The sequence below is a fragment of the Papaver somniferum genome, chromosome 4 (assembly GCF_003573695.1).
Source record: "Papaver somniferum cultivar HN1 chromosome 4, ASM357369v1, whole genome shotgun sequence".
Classification (NCBI taxonomy): domain Eukaryota; kingdom Viridiplantae; phylum Streptophyta; class Magnoliopsida; order Ranunculales; family Papaveraceae; genus Papaver; species Papaver somniferum.
In genome coordinates, this window is record NC_039361.1 from 99257902 (window position 1) to 99264261 (window position 6360).

Sequence of the window (6360 nt, forward strand, 5' to 3'; positions counted from 1 at the left end):
AGCTACAAGTGCAGAAGCTACAGGGAATGTGATGTATGCATTAGGAGAAGAAATGGAGAATTGCATCTGCAATGAAGAGTTGGTGTTGATGAATAAGAATCTGGTGCCGTGTGGGTTTGTTAGAAGCTATGTAGACCTAGATGTATGTTAGGTTTTACAGCTGAGGATGATGCTGTTAATACAGTGGCCATGAGAAGAGGTGGAGGATAAATTGGTTGTTGTGCTCAAGCTGGATTACAAGGATTGGCTGTGTGCTGGAATGATGAGGTTGAGCTTAAATGGTTAAAATGGAGTGGCACTGGTGGGTTTATATGGTGATACAAAGTTGTTGGAGGCAGTATGGAAGAGTAATTGATGGTGGCCTGACTGAGATAGAGTTGCTGTTCTGAAGTGCAAATGAGTTACAAGGTAGTGATGCTGATGCTGCAGTGAGGTTGGAGGATGAAGAAGACATTGCGCTGTGATGCTTGTCACTGCTTGATTCTGGTGATGAATGAGCTGAACAGGAGGTGGTTGCAGTCAAGTGTTGATAACCTTCAGAGTGGAATTGGTAATGAGTTATAGGTGAACTGAAATGTGTAGCTTGAATGGGAGGAGAAGCTCAAATGGTCTGTGTTTGAGGTGCTCGATTTGATATGTTGCAGGTCATGGAGGAATGGCTGAGAATAATGGGAGTTGCAGGATGAGTTTTGCAGCTGCAATTGTGACTAGAATGAATGGCTGTGACTGAGGTGGTGAAGCACAATCATTGTGCAACAGCAATCTCAAGCCTGTGCAATGGCCTGGCCAGACCAACTTGGCCGAGTCAGATAGTTGAATCGGTATTGACTCGTCTGGACTCAATGAGTTTGACCGAGTTGACCCAGTTGACTGGTGACCGGTTTGCATGATTTGAGTGTTAGTTTGATTGAGTCTGGAATCAATTAGATTGGTCTTCATATCTATTACTAAATTAGGTTTTATTATACGAAAAAGTGATAAATTCCTGATTACGAGTAGCACAAATGTGAGTAGTGCTTGTAGTGATATATCCTACTAGTCACATATGAATCATAACCTTAGTTAAATTGAATTAGTGCTTTTACACGTTCGATTGCTTTGATTAGTCTTATTCCGTAAAACTTATTGCTCTCAGGGAGTTAAACTTAATTGTGCTTTTACACTTTAGGTTGCTTTCTAGGTAGAGTTCACATATGCATCTTTTAATGTGGTTGTAATGAAATCAGAGAATTAGCGGGATATACTTGCGATCAAGGTATCCTAGGACTTTTAATAAATGAGAGATTAAAATATCAATTCTAGTCATTGATGAAAATACATGTTTGTGAATGATACTATCCGTGACCAGTCATCTCCCCTTTAAGGCCGCTAGCAGCACCTCCAATGCCCGGTCCAGTCATGAGCGCCAATCGCCAAATACAGGCCTTCAGTGAAGTCCAGCCGCTGCCCATTGTAGACAGTAGGGCTGTTCATGGTCGGTTTTGGTTCGGTTTCTAGCCAAACCAAAACCGAAACCAATACTATTGGTTTCTAAAAATCTAAACCAAACCAATCCATTAACCATTGGTTTGGTTTCCAAATGGTTCCAGTTGGTTTCGGTTTGTCCCAGTGGTTTTTGGTTAACCAATAATTATGTCAAACCAAAAAAAAAAAAACACAAATCTACAGATAAAAAAATCGTAGTTGCTGATAGTATTGGTTTACACAAATTTACAGACAAAAAAAATATAAAAAATATCAAGAATAGTTAAAGCTTACTCTAATTCTAGAGATCAAAAGAAGATATATAATATATCTTAATTTAGTAATTGACAAATAAAAAAGAAGGAAGACGGGAAGAAAAAAGTCGAGTAGCAGCGGATGTAGTTGGGGGTGGAGAAGGGAGGCGACTGAGAGAAGGAGAAAGAGAAAGAGGGGGAGTATCATAATCAAATATTAGTTTTAGGGTTTCTATTTATCCTCTAAATCAATGGGTAGAATCTAATACTTGTAAATTAAAGGTAGAAACTAAGTTTAAAATTAATCGGTTTTCTAATGGTTTTTGGTTCGGTTTTAGAGGTCAAACCAAACCAAAACCAACACTATCGGTTTTCCACTTTCTACACCGTAACCAATCCATTAGTAAATGGTTCGGTTTGGTTTCTTCCTAATTGGTCTGGTTTGGTCCGGTTCCAGCGAAAAACCGAAACCATGTTCAGCTCTAGTAGACAGCATTGCTCGTGCTGATTCCCATGTCCATTCAGGTCTGGCAACATCATCACTTTCTCCATCTTCTCATCGTTCAATGTAAGCACCAGCTGTAACCAGATGAACCTTCCAAATACTTTGTCCTCGCCATACTGTTGAGCAGATAGAACTCATACCAAATCAAAGCTAAATGATGGAATACATCACAACAATTGCTTACACAACACAAACACCAGATCCCATTCAATCACGTGCAACAACACCTAGTAGAGAGCTGCTGCCATGAACTCTCCCAACTACCAGTACCTTCTTAACTGAACTCTTTCCCGACTCCGGCCACTGACCTGTCTTTCATAATCACAACATTCATGGGAGCAACACCTTTCTGCGTGCTTTCAATCGACCTTCCCAACTTCTTCATTGTTGGCTAATTTCTTCAGAAAACTAAAACCCCCAATTCAGTTCATGCCTCGGATCCTAATTTGGTTGCCATTCTTCCATTTGAGTTCCCACACATCTTGATGTTGCTTTCACCACCACCATCATCAGTTGACCTAATAATACAAACCCAATTTCAATCGATAGTAAGACCCCCAAAATATGTTACTTAATCTTCTTGTATACAACCATTAATCGGAAGCAGAAATACTGATTCGAATCATAGAACACCACCAGTTCTTCAATCAACATACCCCAAATTATACCACCTGCAATTAATCCTCACTGCAACAATACCAACAACAGTCCTCATTTCTTTGCTTTCCTCATCAACTGAGCTTGAGTTTGATCCGACACCAAACCAAATCATCATCAGTTTCTATCTTCAATTTCACAAAGGAATTTATCTCGGGCTTCCATACTTGTTCTACAGAAAATTCCCTAACCAACCTTACAGATTTGTCTTGTTGCTGCTGTTGTAGGAGATCTCGAGTCCGCATCGGCTACTTGAAGAAGAATTTCTGCTCAGATCCCCTTTCTCTGTTGTTATCAGCTTGAATGAGAAAGAAAATGAATCTCTTTTTCTTGTTTTGATTGAGTAAAGTGGTCAAGAAACAGCCATGTTTCACCATTTCAGTCCCTTGTGAAGTTCACATGTTTGGCAAAGATGCTCAACCTCTCTAGCTATCTGATGGCCTAAGTGGTGCGGAAAATGAGCAAGTGAATTTCCTTGGAGCCCACTGACTCTTGGGTTTTGGTTTATTGAGTCTCCAACTCCAATATAGCTTCTAATTAAGCTATTTTATCTTCCGGGCTAGTGGATTTCAGTAATTCCTGTAAAAGCTCTAAAATAATGTTATTAGTGAAATAGCGAGGTCTAGCAAGTATAAATGGGGTATAAATATGTCGCACCTGCGTGCTTATCAGATTCCCACACACTTACATTTTGCTAGTCTTCGAAAAAACAGAAAATAGACCCGCTCAACAGCTGGTCATCATGTTTTTTTTAGACTCGCTCAACAGCTGATCATAAAATGGTAAGCACCCCAGAATAGACCCGCTCAACAGCTGGATATGGGGAAAAGTCTGCTAAACAACAAGAACTGGTCATGTTGTGCAAGAAGATTTTTTTTTTTTTTTTTTTTTTGAAAATCTTAAGAAAATTGAATGCCACTCCCCCACACTTAAACTTTACATTGTCCTCAATGTAATTGAGTCATCCAATGTATAATTCAAGGTGGAAAATTTCTCACATGCGAGCAAATAAACACACGAAAAATAGAAGATAGAGTGAAGATAACAAAACTGATGGGTTGACTCCCACGAAGCAAATGATATTTGTTCCCTGCTTGCGCGCAGCAAGTAATCTCAAACTAACCGAAGATGTTACACAACAACAATCTGCCAAGCATATATATAAAGTCTGAAAAGTTGGGGATCAACCCAACAAATCAGAACAACTGAAAATATGAACCTGCGGCAATAATGATTAGTACCCAGAGAGATAAAAAAAACTGAATTCAATCCTACTCGGAACATAATCCGGACCTGCCCAGTCATGTGAGGTAATACGAAGTAAATAAGACTCACGGATAATAAGTACACATTGTCCAGACAATTCAACATATGTCTCATACCCTAAATCCAGTTCTAAATCTACTGAACTGATATTGCTGGACACATTATGTTCATTATGAATAAGAGGCATCAACATGAGGTCATTAGAGTTGATGGAATGAGCTAAAAAAACATATTTCAACTCCAACTTGTTAATGTGAATGACCTGATCAGTATCCATATGCTCAACACTCATATAAGTACTCTGAAAACTAGTACTAGTCTCACGAAAAACTAGTTCACCAGGCTTGGCAAAACAAGATGAGCAAATATCTGATGATTCAGTTTTTGTTGACTCCTTACAACCTGCAAAGTTTTCAGACATGTTTTTGAGATTCTCATTATAATAGTAAGTATAATCATTCACACCATTAACCATGCATACATGTTCACAAGTTTCAGAAATCGCAGACGAATTTGAAAGGCTAAACACATTTATCTCCATTTTCATATTTCCAAAAGTAAGCTCCATGATTCCATTGCGACAGTTGATAACCGCATTCGAGGTAGCCAAAAAAGGTCTACCTAAGATGACAGGAATATGCCCACTAGGATTAGAAACAGGTTGAGTATCTAAAACAATAAAATCAACGGGATAAACAAAACTTTCAACCTATATAAGAATATCCTCTACCACTCCCCTAAGAATTTTAATTGACCTATCATCCAATTGGAGAGTGACATTAGTGGGTTTCAAATCACCAAGTTTTAATTGCACATACACAGAATATGGCAAGAGATTCACACTGGCCCCTAAATCTAACAATGCATGTTCAATCCTATGTTCACCTATAGTGCAAGCAATCGTAGGACAACCTGGATCTTTAAATTTGGGTGGAGTTTTATGTGTAATAATCGAGCTCACCTGTTCAGTAAGGAAAGCTTTCTTATGCACATTCAATTTTCGTTTCACAGTGCACATATCTATTAGGAACTTAACATAAGAAGGAATTTGTTTAATGGCATCTAAGAGTGGAATGTTTACATTAACTTGTTTAAACACTTCTAAGATGTCATTAGGACTAGCTCCTTTCTTACGAGGTAGCAATGCTTGAGGAAAAGGAGCACGGGGAACATAAGAAATTTCAGAATTACCTTTTTCGGTTTCGTCGGTTTCTTTTTGTGTTGAAGGAGTAACCTGTGTAATAGTAGGCAGGTTCCTATCTTGCACATTCTCCTCAGCATCACGAACATGATTATCCACAACCCGCCCACTTCTTAGGGTAGAGAAGGCTTGGACATGATGAGTGGGATAAGCACCAGATGTGCTTACCTCAACAGAACCCTTGGGGTTGAGCTTTATTTGACTCGGGAACTGATCTTTTTCTCGCTCATTCAACTGGCTAGTAATATGTTCTAGTTGTTGCTCTAAGTTCGCCATAAATCTTTGAGTAGCCTGAATAAACAAATTCATACGTTCTACCAAACTAGAAAATTTTTGGTCAGAAAAATCATTAGTAATAGAAAAGGTATGCGTAATAGACTCAACATGCTTAATTTCAGCATTTCTTTCTAACGACTCAACTCTTCGTAACATATCAGCAAACTTGACCTCAGAGTCCAATTCACTGTCAACTATGTGAACCCCTGTGCTACTAGTCATTGATCTTATGGATTCTCTAGCCTCCCATTCTTGTGTTTTTCTGCCATTTCATGCAAAAATTTATAACCTTCTTCGGCAGTTTTACCAGGAAAATTACCACCACAAAATGATTCAACCATTGTCAATGTTTTGAAATCTAATCCCTCATAAAGGATCGACGTGAGTCTAGGAGTATCAAATCCATGATGTGGACATTGTAACAAGATATCATGGAACCTCTCTACATACTCATAAAGAGGTTCTCCTTCTTGTTGTGAAAAACAATACAGTTTTTGACGAATGGCAATAGTTCTATGCCAAGGAAAGAATTTATACAAGAATAGATTAATCATGCCATCCCAAGTACTAACTGATGAAGGAGTTAATGCATTTAACCATGATTTTGCCTTATCCTTTAAGGAAAAAGGGAACAACTTAAGTATAAGATAATCATCAGCTAAGTCCTTAAATTTCATTGTACCACACAATTCTTCAAAATCTCTAATGTGGTGGTAAGGATTTTCATTCTCCTTACC

The 6360-nt window shown here is 38.5% G+C and overlaps 1 non-coding gene across 1 annotated transcript; it reads left to right on the top strand.

The window, feature by feature from the left end:
- Window positions 1-6022: 6022 nt before the first annotated feature.
- Window positions 6023-6126, top strand: LOC113276804. Its single transcript, XR_003324612.1, has one exon. It is a non-coding gene; the product is annotated as a small nucleolar RNA R71 (small nucleolar RNA).
- The last annotated feature ends 234 nt before the right edge of the window (window positions 6127-6360 follow it).